Genomic DNA, 16,849 nt, shown 5'->3' on the forward strand with positions numbered 1-16,849 from the left:
ACGCATCAAAACAGACCATGATCTTTTAGCTCTTAAGCACAGGAGCACAGTATTTTAAGGAAAAAAGCATGAATGGAGGTGAGAGTCCTTGACAATAAATGATTTTTAAACTTATCAAAACATACAGTTGTAGGAACTAAGCTTCTGTTCTGTTCAGCAGGGAACTGAAACTTTCTCAAGGTTTTTTCATTTGGAAGGATTCTTTCTGTCTAACTGCTGTATAAGAAGCCTTTTAAACAACATTCACCAATGTCTGATCAGTCTTCAAGTTCTTCATTATTATAGACCAGTATGTTTCTGAAAGCTTAAGAGAATACTTAAGGAACACTTCCGGTCCAATGATATCTTACAATACAAAATGATTTGCCGCTGGCATGTTTAGCCTTGCTGTTTCCAGCACTTTTTTTTTTCTACCAGGAGAACAAACAACAACAATACATAATGTTCATCAATCTGAGTTAAATAATGAAATAAAAATAATTTACCAAAATAAATGTATTCTGGAATGCTTCCTATTTGAAGTTTCCCTTCTCTTAACTATATCCCAAATCCAGACAACCAATTAACAAATATGAGAGTTAAAAACTCAAGAGAAACACAACACACTAAGTATTTAAAAATTGCTTTTTTCTTCCAAAGCACTATGTCTTCTGTGCAAACACTCTAGGCTATATCACATACTACCAGTTGCAGACATAAGACTTGAGAAATTCAACACAAGAATACAGCAGAGAAGCATGCACAATTAAGGGATTAGGACTACCAATTTAACAGAAAACCCAGATTTTACACAGCAATCTGCTATAAACATTATAGCAAGGGGCAGGCATGTTTCATGCAGCTATTTTGTTTAGCTCATTAGAACCTTATTTGTCCTTCAGTACAGTTGAACTGGAGGCAAAATAAGAGAGGAATACACTTTGAAACAATAGGGAAATTTCAGATAAAATAAAACGTACTATACCTGTATATTGTACCAGGAACATTGTGACACTCTTCAGGGAACTGTTTCACGTTGTATCCTACTGTGAGTTATTCTCCCCTTACCCTCTTCTCTCAACAAAAAGAAAAGCCAAAGCACCCCAAACCCCACTATACACTACCCCTAATCCACCCCCCCATTGAGGAAAAAGAAAAACAGTTACAATTCAGCTTAGATCCGATGCTTCTGTTTAGCTCAGCTCCAGCCGAGCAACTGAGCTCTAGCAACGGAGCATAAGGAGGTGGATTCTGATGCCAGTAGCACTTCCATCCACTTCACTTACACAAAAGCAGGCAGTGGAAAATCCAGGAGCCTTGAAGACAAGGGCTGGAACTGGCTTTTATGAATTGCTATTACTGCATGTGTCACCATCCATCTCCAATGACGGACACTTATAGGCTGAATTGGGAGTGGAGGGGGTGGGGGGGAGGAGGTTGGAGAGCAGGTGGAGAAGCAATTAGCAGTATGTTCATCGGAGAATTCGTTCGGGATTTCATACATCAGTGCCTAAAGAAACAGCATGCAGTTGACAAATCAGAACTTTACGATTTGCATGCCTTAGAAGAAATCTTAGCTCATAGCTCCAAACGAAATAATGTTTCCCCACTCTTATAGAGCATGAAAAGTCACCCTTCTGCTTTCTCTTTCCTCTAGCTACTCTTGTTCCTGAGAAATCAACATTCAAAACGAGTATTTGCGAATTTCCCCTAAAGAATTGTATTTAAAAGGCTGGAAGCAAAGGAAATATGAAGAAATTAAATTATATCGAACACGACATCTCTTAACAAAAAGGCAAGAAGCTAATTATTTTAAGCCAACTTTTCACCCCTAGTCCCATTCCCCAGGTGCAGCTTTCACACCTATAATCACTAGATCACACAACTTTTGTGCATATATTTAACACTAGAAAACAATCTATGTATACCTAAAAATAGTTCAAAGTCAAGATGAAAAGCTAAGAGCTATATGCAAGCCTCTCTCCATAGATGACCTTAAGAAGGCACTTTGCCTGTAAGTGCTTCAGTTTTACTCATCTGCTAAACGGAAGCATATTTTTTAGACCAATTTGAAGACTAATCATGATAGGAACAAAAAGGAGATAGTCACTTAGAAAGGAAACATGACACAATTGAAGCAATATTGGGGCTGGGTATCAGGAAACCTGGATTCAGGCTCCAGTTCTACAACTTTCTAGCTGTGTTACCTTGGACAAGTCATTTAACTTCTCTGAGCTTAAGTTCCCTTGTTTATAAATTTGAGACAATAGTACCTATGCTGACCACTTCACAGGATTGTTATGAAGAACTAATAAGATAATAGATACGAAAACCCTTTTTTCAATTTTGTAAAAGACAATTCCATAAAATGGTATGGAATTATTATTGTTATACTCTGAAACGAATCCTGCCTAAATGGCTGAAGTCAGGCACCTCTATCACATTAAAAAAAAATAAAAAGAAAGAGCCAATGTAATTTCATGAAAAGAATTCTCAGTTCTTCCAATTTTAAAGTTGGAAAGAAGCACTGTTTGTTCTTAAAGTGCCACAGAGGGGAAATTGTTTTAAAGGAAGAAATTTTAAATCTGATACATAACACATCAAAGTTTATTAAAGAATCTGAAGCCCTCTAATTACTTCTTTCCTTTCTGGAAAGTCGGTTCATTTGTTTTCGTATGGTCTAATATTATGTCCCATCTAGAATGCAAGCTACAGGACAATGAGCTTCACCTTCTGTTAGGTCTTTCTATTAACCTGGTATATCCTCACTTCCCAGTGTATGTGGAAGGATTCAGTCTGATTAGCTAAATCTAAATCCACAAGGTAAAAATCCTAAGTCATGTTTTATGAGGCTCCAAGCTGCCCTGATACTATATATATAGTGACCAGCTGGCTTAAGCTGGGACACAATTTTAGCACATGAAGTCCTGGGGTGGCCACACCTGGGGCACTAAATGATCTGGGCAATGTTTGGGGACCTATGGTTTAGCCAAATCCCATATGTCCTGATTTCCATCTGTATGGTGGTTACCCAAGTGTGTGTCTGTCCACATGGGCCAAATCTGAAGCAGCCCCCCCCCAAAAAAAGTGGGAGCTATAGCAGAAATATCAAATATCAGCTCCCTTTGGCCCCCTCTAACACCATCTGTGTCCTCAAACAAGTGCTGAGCCCACTTCCTAAGAAAAGAAAGAAAACTTCCTCTAATTGCCCCCCTCTGAATGCCATTGCCAATACAAAAATGCCAGTAAAATATGTATCCAAAATCTATGTTAAGTCAATGGGGAAAATGGATAATATGAATCACAAAGAGTTGGGTGACCTGTAGCTAAGAGGGAGTGAACTACTAAAAGGGGGAAGGGAAGGACAGGCTGGGAGGGGAGAGAGAGGATGGAGGACAAGAGAGAGGAGGTAAGGAGAGCAAATGAATCTAAAGTGAGAGGTTTTTTCTTTTTTCCCTAAGCAGAAACATGACTGACAGCATATATTCAAGGCAATGAAGTAGGAGGTAGCAGTTTCAACCCAGATTATCAAAAATGGAAATGAAAGCATCAGAGCATCCTGATAAAACCAAATACACAGACATATACACCAAGAACCTTTGCAATGTTTCCATTATCTTGATTTCAAGTTCCAGAATATAAGCACTAATTGTTCCCTAATCCACCCAAGCTGCCTCTCAGTAGCCATCACCAAGCCTGACTGACCTTTTCAAATGAATTCCCACTGTTAACCACCTTAGATTCTGAATATTTTTGTCAAAAACAAAAATCCCAGTGGAAGATTTCAATGAACCAAGAACTTGAATCAAACCATGAACATAAAACAGGGAGAAACAACACTAATTTGCTAAACCCGAAACAAAATAGAATGCTAACAGTTTGAAAGCAGCAACTAGTAAGCTGACTTGAACCAGAAAAAAAACCTCATGGTTTTCTGAATCAATCAAACTTGTAACAAACCCCAAGAGTCCAAGCAGTTCAAATTCCTGCAAAGAGCACACACATCAAGACTTCGTTTCACCTGCCTAAGAAGCCACACAGGAACCATAAAATTAACACTGGATAAGAAGTTGGGAGAACTGGGTTCTCCTGATTTTCCCACTGTTTGATCTTGGTCAAGTCACTTATACTCTTTTGGTCTCGGCTTGCTTGCTTTGGAATGGCCGGGACTGTGGTTATCAATATCCCAGGTCTAATAGTCTATGCCAATTGTGAAATTTACTTTAGTGACAAAATAGAAAACAATTGTTACATTTGGCCCAAATTTCCAGGAAGGAGGGAGGTGGACCACCCCAACTCTCCTCATGGTTTCTGTTTCTAGCTTATTTTGAAATACGTTCACAGAAGAGTTATGCAACTGTGCTTGCTTAGCCTTGGGAATAGTCAGCCTAATATTCCTCTTCAGAATGTTTCTTTTCAAAAAATATTCCAGGAACAGTTTGTTTTCTTCAAATGAAAGCTACAGGTGAGTTGTCTGGCCCCAAACAGGAAAAAGGAAGGAAAGAAAGTGATCTAGAATATGCTGAGCACCTATTGCATGCCAGAAAAGGCATGATACTTTACATTTTTAAATTAGACCTCACAACACAGCTATATGCTAAACATTATTATCTTCATTTTATAGGTAAGGAAACTGAGGCTTACCAATATTAAGTGACTTGCTTATACTCACTCAACTGGTTAAGTGATAAAACTGGGATTTGAACTCAAGCAATCTGAATCCATTACTATACTAACCTTCTAATGATTAAAGTCTGAATGACTAAATTCCTTCTGAATTCAGTGATTCAATTGGACTTGCTTAAGTAATAAATCACATGCTGAGTCAACACAGTAAAAACAAACTTCATTGCATGTACATTGGGTTGACAATTTTTAAAAATTTCATCAGACAATGTGGTTAAGACTACTGGGCTCTGGAGTAAAACAAACCTCAGTTGCTTGAATTCTGTTGTGGACAAGGTACTTAACCATGCTGAGTCTCAAGTTTTCTCATCTGACAAATGGGAAAAGAAGTAGTATCTACCTGAGTGGGTTGTTGGGAAGCATTAATGATGTGGTACCAGCTAGCACAGTGCTTGGAACAAAACTGTTCAATAAATGCATATTAGAGCTAGCCTTGTACTCATAAGCAACAGAGCAAGAAAAGAAAGGTTATAAAGAAAAAGAAAACCGGGATTCATTGAACTCAAGTGCTCCTTGGCCTGTAGAACAGACTTAGCATGAAAGAAGTTTTCAGGGGCCCACCCATACCCTCTAAAACCAAGTTGCATCTTGTAGATTAGCATATTCATGAGGTAACATGAATATACTAATTGGTGGTGCCTAAGTAGTAGCAAGGAGACTTGTCATGCGGTCTGCTGAGCAGCAATTGTCCCTCATTTCTGGAACCTATCCTTCTAAAGAGAGGGTTGGAAAGTAGCAGATAGAAGTACTGCTGGAAGTACCAGGTGGGCTAAGGCCCTTTTCTTCCCCCAATTCTTCAAGCCCTAGCTTCTCTCTCACCCATTCACTTGTGGCCCACTTGTCATATACTCCCCTCCGCCCTCAGTTTGTTCTAGTTTTATTGTGAGTCTTTCCTTGGCTCTAGCTCTGTCTCTGTACATCAGCATCAAATGGTATTTATGGAATGTGTGTCGGGCACTGCACTAGGTGAAGTGGAGGGACATCCAAAAGTTAATTGAAGAGACATGTGTTCCATGGCCAAATAGATCAAAGATACACAGGTAGACTGGAGTTTTGACAATATAGTAAGTGCAGATATAAGATGATCTGGTTGATTTCAGAGCACAAAGTAATTTGTTCATCCAGTGATATACATACCGAAGAATTTAGAAAAAAAATGTACAGTTGTCTGCGACTTAATCTGAAATGCATAAAAAGACGTATAAATGGGTGGGTAGGTGATAAAGCAAATAGAACAAAGTATTAATTATAGAACCTAAGTGGTGGATATAGGGGTATTTACTGTACAATTCAACGGTTTCTGTATATTTAAATTTTTTCACCATAAGAGGCTGAGGATAAAGGAGAGGGATAAGGGGTATAGCTTTTTTAACTTCAAATGTTTCAGAACAAAATATCATATTTACATAAAGAAGCATAGGGGTGCCTGGGTGGCTCAGTCGGTTGAGGGGCCGACTCTTGATCTTGGCTCAGGTCACGATCTCAGAGTCTTGGGATTGAGCCCTGCATGAGGCTCCAGGCTCAGCAGGAAGTCTGCTTGAAATTTTCTCTCTCTCTCCCTCTGCCCGTCCCCCCTCAACATAAATAAATAAATCTTTTTTAAAAGTTTTTAAAAAAAGAAGCATAAATCAAAATAGGACAAAGTGTTAAAAATTGGTGAATCTGAGTGAATGGCATGACAGTCCCATATGATTTGTGAAATTTTTCTTTATTTAAAATGATTTCAAAATAGAAGGTTAAAAGATAATTTGATGAATGCTGATCCCTTTTATATGTCTCAGTTGCCATTTTTAGTAGAGAGGATATTGGGTCGATAAGTAGCAGAGAAATTGGAAAGAATGCGGGGGCAATAGTCAACCCACAGATATACCTTGGGTGCCTACTATATGCAAGACACTATGCTAGGCACTGTGGAGGATTCAAAGACACAAAAAACACAGTGCCTGCCCTGAGAGGGCTCACAGTGTAGGTGAGGGCATACTAAAGCAGTGCCTGAAAGGGTAACTGGCTGGAGCAGAGAAATTCCATAAGAGAGAAGTATGAAGATTGGAAAGGTAGGTTGGAGCCAGACTGCAGAAAGTACCAAAGGCCATGCTAAGGAGTTTGGACTTCATCCTATGAATAATGGGAAGCCATTTACAGTATCTGAGTCGGGGAAAGAACATGTTCTAAAACCGATGGGCTAGACAGTATAAACTTTTGGAGCACAGGTACCTTCAACATGTATTTGTTTTATATTCATATACTTCTGGCCCTTCTATCTACTTCCCATATCTGGATGTAGCCTTTAAGGTTTTTCAACATTCTGGATGCTGCCCATTTTTTATTTTTTTAAAGATTTTATTTATTTATTCGCCAGAGATAGAGACAGCAAGCGAGAGAGGGAACACAAGCCGGGGGAGTGGGAGAGGAAGAAGCAGGCTCATAGCAGAAGAGCCTGATGTGGGACTCGATCCCAGATCGCCGGGATCACACCCTGAGCCAAAGGCAGACGCTTAACCGCTGTGCCACCCAGGCGCCCCAGCTGCCCATTTTTTAAATAGCCACTTTCTGTCATCTTTCCCGCCTCTGTCCCTTTCACTCCCCCAGCCCCCAAGGAGAGCTGCCCAGCACTCCGCTCAGCCCTGCTGACTCAGTAAGCAATAAATAAGCCTCATACAGTTTTTTAAACCAAGTTGCTAAGCTCTGAATCTCTGATTTCTTTCATGGTAATCAAGCCCCAATTACTACTGAGATCATTGATTTGAGTTGGAATAATGAATATTCAGCTAAGCAACACGTGAAGGAGTACAGGAAGGTATGTCCTGTGTGTAGAAGGAAACAACTGTTCAAAGTGATTTTTGGATATCGAAAGAAAACCTAGTGGAGATGACACTGCTGAATAGCAGCAAGTGATTAGGGTCAGATCTCTTAAAGACTGCCAAACTAAAAGGTGGACGTTTTCTGTCTCTAGTTCCCCCACCCCAGCCTCAGCCCATCCTCCAACCCAATCATGTTACTCCCACATTTAAAACCCTGTGCTGGCTCACCCCTGCCCGGCTCCTTAGCAAGCAGACTTCCTTCACCAACTGGCCACAAGATACCTTTCCAGATTCTTTTCCTGTCCCCCACCCAACTCCCAGTGATTCACACATAATATCTTAGCTTTTTCTCAACTATCCATTCTGACACATGCGACTGCTTTGCATTTGTTGGTGGTCCCTCTGCCCACCTTGCCCACCACCTCTTTTTCCCCCTGGATTCTAGGCAATGCCCACTCATCCTTTGTGATTCAGCACAGTTAGACTCTGGTCTGTGTTACCTACCTCTAGCAGTTATTCCCTCCATCACTTTTCCAGGGCACCTTATATATACCTCCTTCTCTGAAGTAATATATCTTTCCCATTGTAATATAATTATTGGTTTGGGTATCTATCTCCCCCAACCCTTAACTGTGAGCTTCTTAAGGGCAGGCAGGAACTACTTCTAATCCATCAGTATACCTAGTGCTTACCATAGGGTCTGGTCCTGTATACATGCTTAAATGTCTATTGAATAAATGAGCTTGAATATCAAGTGCTCCTTAAATTCAAACTCAACATCTCTTGAAAGGTAAAAATTAGAATATTATGTGACCAAAGTAATCCTAGTGAAGTATGTTTGAGGACTTGACTGAAGGAGAAATGGTGGCAGGACATGTTATGGGGTCTTACTGCGGAACAGTTTCTACCCCAGGAAGCTCTTACTGGCAGTTGTTGCTGGCTAAAAAGAAGAGCAGCTGGAGCGGCCAAGAAGGGCCCTTACTGGGGATTTCCCCATCGTTATCTTTCACAGTTCAGCACTGAATGAAGTAAAGTTGTTTACATAACATTCTCCACACAGTGTTTTGATTCTTCTGAATTACAGCCAAACTTTCATTTGTGCGCTGCCTACAGATACATTTGGACCAGACTTGTTAACGGGTAGTCACTGAAAGTTCTCCAGTTCACATTCTCACCTGTCGTTATTACACCAAGGAACAACATTTTGTGGGGAAGGGACCATTGAAAAACTGAGAGCCAAAAAGCCGGGGGGGGGGGGAGTAGACCTTTTATTTTTCTCCTAGATTGCCAATATATTTCACTGCACCTCCCATCCTGCATTGGTTTATACTGTGTATCAGTAAAGGCAAAAAAAGAAAATGAAGACTTTAGCAAAACTTGACACTTGTAGGCAAGAAAAAGAGGAAGCAACACTGAGGCCTGGAATATAAATCTTTAGACATATGATCCATTGCCACTTCTGGAAAGTAAACATTTCAGCTGTTTTAAACAAATAGCAAAAGCAATTAGCCCCTTCTGTAAACTAAACTGAGGTATATGCTGAATTAAAAAAAAAAAACTGAGTCTGTTTTGATCTTCAAAAATGTCAAACTGGTAAACATTTCGCTTTTTTTGTACATATAAATCTATGAGCCAAGCCTAGCTTGAGGAAGATTTAAGAGACATAAAATTTGTCTGAGGTGTCTGCCAAATCTCTGCAGCAGAGAGAAACCCTGGAAAAGCTGACATAGTCATAACTCTCACATCACTAGCAGGCTTGTGCAGGGCTGGACGTACACAAAGTCACTGTTCCTTCTCTCAAACTGTTTGTAAACAGAGAAGTAGACCATTTCCTTATCAGCTATCTGGTAGCTCATTTTTGCCTATATATCCCACAGAGGAAAGGGGGGGGGAGAATAAGTCCCTACTGGCACATATCCCAATTTTCAGCTGGGTAGATTTTCATTTATATGATGGGCCTGCTTGTTAAAATCTTCTCTGTCATTTGCTCTCACACACTCATTCTTGTGTGTACACTAGATCAATCTCTGTCTCTGACTCTCTGGAAGGCATTAAAAGTAGGTATTTATAAGTATCTAGTGCAGTGTCTAACAGAGTGCTTTGCACATAAAAAGCCCACAATAATTCATCAAATGAAACTCTATCTGTAATTTCTGTATTCAACTTATTTGATCATGGAACAAGAGAATTATAGATTCTTTCTCTTGGAGTATTTAAAAGCGACAATTCCTTACAAAGTAATATCATTTTACTCAGACAATTCATGCTTAGGACTTCTGTCCTTTAAAAGCATCCATTTTTGCACAATGGGTATTATTTGTAAGGCAAATGAAGGAAAGACCACGCTGCAGGATCCTGAATGACAATATGAACACTGATACATTTTGTAGAGAGAATCAGATATCCCATATTCACCTGATTGTATGTCGTTATGGCAATCCACTACATATGTCTAAGATCACTTAACAATGCAGCAATATAGTGCACGCATGGGCTGCATTCTGTAAATAGGATTAACAGTTGAATTCAACCAAGGTCTTCCCTGGGGAGAGATTGCTGGAAAATACATCTACATGACATTTAAAAAAATAAATTAACCAATGACATTGGCTCCCATGAGACACACTGTTTCTTGTACATTCAATTCTATCACAGTTTTCCATACCTCTCTGCTGACATCCCCATCCCAAAAGACATAGAATTTCAAAACAGAAAGAAAAACAGAGCAATTGGAGCTCTTCTGTCTTTCCTGCATGAAGTGTTATGTACACAAAGGAAAGATTTCTGTACATTAGCACAATGTGAACTGTGACATGGTGAGATCATGTCAGTCTGGACTATTCTTGTTATGCTGTGGTCACATATAACTTGCCCAAGGAAATGAACAAAGTCTGTGTGTATACTGACTAAGATTGGCAGGGGCTGCCAATGAAGGAAAATGAAGAGAGCTGTGTTATAGCAGGAGGTTTCGATTGCTTCCTTTAAAAAATGTTCTTCATAATGATGATTTTTCTTCCCACTTTTATGTATTTAAATTAATTTTCCTCACCTGTAAGATAGGGGTAACTATTGCATGTATTTAATATTTTTACTAAGGATGAAATGAAATCCTGGCACACAAGAGCTAACCCATATAGCCTGCATCAACATTTGGCTAGCATTAACTAAACACCTATTATATGCCAGACACTGGCTTAAGACATCAAGAAAAAGTAAATCATAGGAGGAAAAAGTGACACTGGGGAGAAAAGCAGGGAGCTGATTTTCAAAAGTTTTATAAGCCAATCTAAGAAGTTTGGATTCTATCTTGAGGACAAGGGGCAGCCTGAACTATTTTATATAGAGCTGGATAGCTTCAGATTTGCCATTTAGAAAAATCATTCTGTTAGCACTGGTGGAAAATGAATTGGAAGGGAAGCAGGTTGGAGACAGTAGTAATCCAGGCTAGAAGTTGTGTGTGTGTGTGTGTGTGCGTGTTGTACGGTGTGTGTGGGGAGGCAGTGTGCCCCAAACTAAGGCAATGATAATAGGGGTAGACATGCAAAAAACATTTTTAATAACTTTAAAAAAGTAACAAACATACTACTATAGATAATTAGAAAGTAAAAATATGCAAAAGGTTAAAAATAGAACAATAGAACTCATGTTACCTTACCATTTACAGCAAACCACTATTGAATTTTTGTGTGTTTAACATTACAGGATAATGATAATTTCCAATGTATGCATGCATAGGGGTATGTGTATGTGGCCACATGCATGTGTATGTGTGTGTGTTTAACCTGGAATTTATCAGCTTCATAACCTGAATTTCCTCTTAATATATCATAAACAACTTTCAACATCATTAAATATTGTTAGTAACATCAAATTACATGGCTACTTACTATAGTAATCTATTCTACAGATGTACCATAATTGATTTAATCCAAATCTCTAGTATTGGGGACAAAATGCTACGTTTTTTTTTTCCCCTGGCATTGATGACGTCCTGAGAGCTAAAATTTTGGAAATATCACATTTACTTCCTCAGCATAGAGCCCTAAAAGTTGAAGTGGTAGACTGAAAGCTATGTTCAATTTTAAGATTTTTGATACATACTGAAATTTCTCTCCAGAAGGGTTGTATCAAATTACAGTCCCACTAGCAGCATCTATGAGTGGGAGACCCATTTGAGAGTGATTTCAAGGATGGAGTCAACTGGATTTGGTGGGTGGAGAGGAGGGATGCATCCTTGGCAGGGTATTGGGACAGGAACAATGTGAACTCTGTCAAGAGAAGCAAAGCAATGAGCAGGCTTAAGAAACAGGTGGCTGGGTGGATAACTGATGAGAATGAAAAAAAGGTAAGGTAGACAACAGGAGAGTGGAGGAAAATGAGAAAAAAAAAGAAAGAAACCTCTAGTGAAGTTACGCATCCAGGTCACTTTACTGCTTTATTCAGCAAAATCAACTAATGTAGCAAACAGCTAATCTTCTTGTTACATTTGGCACTATGGTACGAAAGTTCCGAGTTATATTCATATGAATATGTTTATCCATTTTTTTCATCCAATAACCATTTATTAGGTATCTACCAAGTGCTAAGAGTGTTCTGGATGCTCAGGGTATGGAGATAAATGAGACCTGGCCCCTGCCCTCAAGGAGCTCACAGTCTAGAGGAGAGCCAGACACATCCACAGACAGACACATTACAGTGTGGTGCAGCCTAAGACAGAGATAAGTGCAGGGTTCCATGGAAGCCAGGAACCTAATATTGTTTCATGTATGCTTGCACGTATTTGTGTGTGGTGGTGGGGACGGGGAGAGTTGCAGGAAAGGCTTCAAAGAGGTGCTGATATTTGAACTGAGTCTTGAAGGATGAGTTCCTCAGATGACTAAGGGTCACAGATCATACTCATATTCCTTACCAGTGCCTTGAATATTTGTGCACTGCTGTCAAGGACACTCAGTAAGGCAGTGAAGATGCCTGTGTGTAATCCAAACCCATTCGTGAAAACAGCCTCCACTGTTACCTTCATGTATATATGTCCATGGCCTGATTTGCGCAGTAATATGTGCATCTTAGGATATAAAGGATAACAGACAAGTGACTTACAGACTTTTAAAAATAATTCTGATGACATTGATAGAATAGTAATAGTCACCTCTACGAAGTCCTATAAATTCTACCTCCTAAATGTCTCTTGATATGTTCCCTCCTCTCATATGTAGCTCCCTTGAGTCCTCATCATCTCTAGCTTCCTAACTGGTCAGGTCCTCTCCAGTGCATCCTAAAGTAAAAACCTCCTTATGGTGTTCCTCTTCTAAAATATTTTAATGTTTTTTTATTGCCTACAATTAGTATTTCCCAAATTTTGAATGTTATCAAATTCACACACCACGTGTACTATTTACTTAATATTTGTCTTTAAATCAACATAAAACTTGTTCACTTTCTATTTCTACTAAGCCATTTCCTCCATAACATTAGATTTGATGACATAGTTCAGTTTTATCCTTTATGAGACACACCAGAATATATAATTACTAAAACTTAAAAAATGTTTGTGGGAGTACAACATCACCACTGGCAGACACCCTACAGTTTGAAAAACTATGGCCTATGGGAGCACATCCAAATTTCTTTCTTCTTTAAAAAAATTTTATTATTATTATTTTTTTAAGTAAGATCCACACTCAGCATGGAGCCCAAGGCAGGGCTTGAACTCATGACCCTGAGATCAAGGCTGGAGCTGAAATCAAGACTCGGATGCTTGACCAACCGAGCCACACAGGCGCCCTGAGCACATCCAAATTTCTTAGCACTGCAGTCAAGGTGCTTCACAAACGAGCCCCAACCTATCTTTCCAGACTCTCCTCCCAGTACAAACCTTCCTTTCCCCAAACAATCTGTACCCTAGCCATGCTGAATTCCTAAATATTGAATGGCATGCTTTGCTCTTCTCTAGCCACGTGTCTTTCACAGACTGCTCTTTCTAATCTGGAATGCTTCCCCTCTACTGTTCTCTGCCTGGCAAACTCATTATCCTTCGAGACCTGTCAGGTCACATCCTTAGAGAAGCCTTCTCCCTGACTCTCCCTTACAGTTAGACACTCCTTCCTTTACCCTTCCAATAGCACTTTTTATTTGTCTGTTATGCTACACATTATCTCAGAATTATAGGGTGGCATATACCTCCCCAGCTAAACCTAGGGAGAGCTCACATCTCATACTCTGTTGCATCCTGAACACTCCAGGTGAATAAAGGTCACGGAGGAGACCTAGTGACCTAGGAGGTCACTTAAAACAAAAGCTACAATAAAATAAAACCTAAAGTACTGTCCAGGTCCAAATAGCTTACATGTAAGACATGTTTTTTAAAGAGAATCATCTGATTCAGAAATAGCCATAGTGACTATAGTTTTGGCAGACACAATTAGCTATGGCTGCAATAGCAGTTAAGCTAATTTGGTTTTGGCAGCAACTTTACAGCAGACACATACTGTCATAGAAACTAAAAGTGAATCATTTGGGTTTCTGCCAGGATGATCAACTATACTTCAAAATAATCTTTCCTTACCACAAATGGAAAGTCAAGAACAAAACTGAACAGTGAGACTAGTAAACCATGGTGGAGAGAGCATGGGCTTTCAAGCCGGAAATCTATACATCCAAACTCCAACTCAACTCCCTACAATCCACGTGATTTGGGGTAAATTGTTTCACTTCTCTGCTTTTTAGTTTTCTCTTCTAGAAAACTGGGGAAAAATAGTACCTCTTAAGATAATGCAACAAAGTGCTTATGATAGTACCTGGAACATTATATGGGCTCAATAAATAGTCATTATTGTTGCCCAATGAAATGACTACAATTCAGATAATATGATGCATAAGGACAGTAAATGCATTTCTTAAGAAAATAAGTTTAGGGGCACCAGGTTTTAAAATGAGAACTATAGAGTGTAGCTAAGAATAGCCACTAACAAAACAGTTTATAAGACAAAAGTTCTTCTTGGGTTTAAATTAAACTCACACCTGGGACATACCACCACACTTCTTTGTGTTCTCCAAGAAATGATCTCAAATCAGGTTCCCCTAGGATGAAAAAAAAACAAAAAATCACCCAATCTTAATTTTTTGTTTTTAGTTTTATTTGATACAGAATAATATCCAAACTATGTGGATGCTTTAAAGTATCCTGTTATTATGACCCCAAGCTTTCCAACACAATTTCTTTCCCAACCTCTCCTCGATGACACCTTTTATTCCAATCAGGCATACCCAGCCTTCACCAAAGTGTTCCCTCTTCTATCTACCCTTCCCAGATACCAATCCCTGTACCAGGAGGCATTTTCTCCCTCCTCTTTGCCCATTTCAAATCCTCTTTACTCCTTTGGAGCCGAAATTAAAATTCACCTCCTCCACAAAGCCTACCAGGATTGGTCTTGAAGACAGACGACAATGTCAAGCCTACAGTACTTCCAGGGTTACGCTTGACCTTCTATAGATCAATTCCCAACCCCATCAGTATTACAAACTTTTTGCACGCTTTTGTAGTAATAAAATAATTGATACAGTCTGTGTCGCACAGTCTACTTTATTCCGCAGTCGGTCTGCCCCCTAAATCTTTGTCAACATTAGTGCGTTATCAGTCCGTGCTGGAAACCCGGAAAGCGCTCGGTTTTTGAAAGAGGTCTAACTTGCCTTTGACTTTCACCAGAACACTGCACTGAACCTTAACCACATATTCCTCAAAAGCGAAATTTCTATCCACTGCTCCCCACCCTTTCTAGAAACTGAGGAGAAACCCTTTCCACTCCAAAGATCTGGTCAGGGAAGGGGCGGGTGGCCGGGAGGGCCAATAAAGAGAGAGCGACGCCCCCAGAGGAAGTTGTGGAGTGTGTGCGTTGGGAGTGGTTTGTGTCCAAATCTGAAATGTACATTGAGGGAAGAGAGGAAAGAGGTCACCCAACTCCTCCGAATAGTAAGAAGGCGAGTCTAGACGCCGCCTAAGGAAGACCCCGGTCGAGAACCCTAACTTCAGATCTCTGAGGTGGCACCGGACAGGAGCAGGGTTAGACTATGGCGTTGTGAGGAGAAAAAGAGAGCGGGCGAGGTAGAAAAAGAAGAGAGGGCGCGCTCCCGAGGCTCGAAGCTCGAGGAAACTGGCAAGGAGAGCTCAAAAGCCCACCCCCGACTCCCAGTCCCGACACCCCCTCCCGGGCAGAGGCGGAGCTGGGCGGAGTTAGGCGCTGAAGACAGCGGCCCGGAAGCACCCTCCTCCCTAGGCCCCTTCGGTCCCACAGTCCCCAGCCATAGCCACTTGGGCTTTCTGCCTCTCTGACCTCCAGCTCCCCGGCTACCGAAGGGCTACTCCTTATACAGCCGCGGGAAATCGGGCCGGCGTGACAGCTTCTGAGAGCACAGCGCCCTCGCGGCGCCCCACGCCACGCAACTGTCTTCTCAACTCCCCGCCTTGCGAGAGCCGGCTTAGGCCCGGCACTCAGGCCCAGGGCTGGACTCTCACCCAACGCGCGGCTGCTTCAGCGTCTCCTATTGGTTACTGGTCACCAGGGAAGCCGGAGGCACAAGCCCTTGTCCTCATGGGAAATGTAGTTTTAGGCCGCTGGAGGCTGTTCTTCCTGGGGGGATCCAATATTGGCATTGGCGGAGAGACTCAAGTGAAGACAGAGGATTGTGGGAGATGGAGTCGAGGCACTTATTTCTGTATACCCACAATTCCTACCTCCAGGCCGATCATCCCCGGAGTTCAGATGGGGGAGGGTATTGTGGGTGTTGTAGTTTGGAGTGTAGTGCCCTACAGAATCTCCCTTCTTGGGGTATGGGGTTGTGCCTGTGGGGATAGATGAAGGTTCTAGATTTATTTTACTGTTGGTTAAGCTATTAGCATTTTAGGGGAAGCACTTTATGTCGTGATTTAAAATTCTCACTGAGTTTTGATTGAATGACTTTTTAAAAATGTTATTTATGCTCTGATAAACTTGGAATAACTGGTCCTTTAAAACTGTCATAGTGTGTTCTGTGTGACCATCTGTATCAGAATCACTTAAGAGGTTCTGGGAAAATGTATACTATGTTTCTAGTCGGGTATCGCGTTTTTCCTTTGAAGTAGTATCACAAGAGGCATAGCAATGTGGTCTAAGCCGGCCCAGGGGAAGCCCAGTTAACCCATAAGAGAGCCGCATTGTTGCCACGAAGAACAGTGGCCACATCACTGGTGTAATGCAGCAGTTTCAAACGGATAGAGAATACAACTTGAGTAATAAGAAATAAATGTATATTTTTAAGAAACTATTGTTTTGGTAAAAGACGTGTTAAAAGAGGTAGATGAAGAAATAGATGGAGACATCTAGCGCTTTCAAGAGATTTAAAGGTTGAGG

General features: G+C 40.6%; 1 protein-coding gene across 4 annotated transcripts in view; it reads right to left on the minus strand.

Annotated features, from left to right (window-relative positions):
- Positions 1–16,287, minus strand: part of ENOX2 (ecto-NOX disulfide-thiol exchanger 2) — a 264,867-nt gene extending 248,580 nt beyond the window's left edge. For 2 of the 4 annotated variants that reach the window (XM_008701637.2, XM_040627347.1), the window contains exons 1-2: positions 15,794–16,286; positions 14,484–14,543 (exon numbers count right to left, since the gene is read on the minus strand). The gene's annotated coding sequence lies outside the window, so the exon portion shown is untranslated. Of the gene's footprint in view, positions 1–14,483; positions 14,544–15,793 lie in introns of those variants that run through there. The other 2 variants (XM_008701635.2, XM_008701640.2) reach the window with 2 other exon arrangements.
- Positions 16,288–16,849: the final 562 nt, after the last annotated feature.

Source organism: Ursus maritimus, assembly GCF_017311325.1.
Source record: "Ursus maritimus isolate PB19 chromosome X unlocalized genomic scaffold, ASM1731132v1 scaffold_X1, whole genome shotgun sequence".
NCBI classification, from domain to species: domain Eukaryota; kingdom Metazoa; phylum Chordata; class Mammalia; order Carnivora; family Ursidae; genus Ursus; species Ursus maritimus.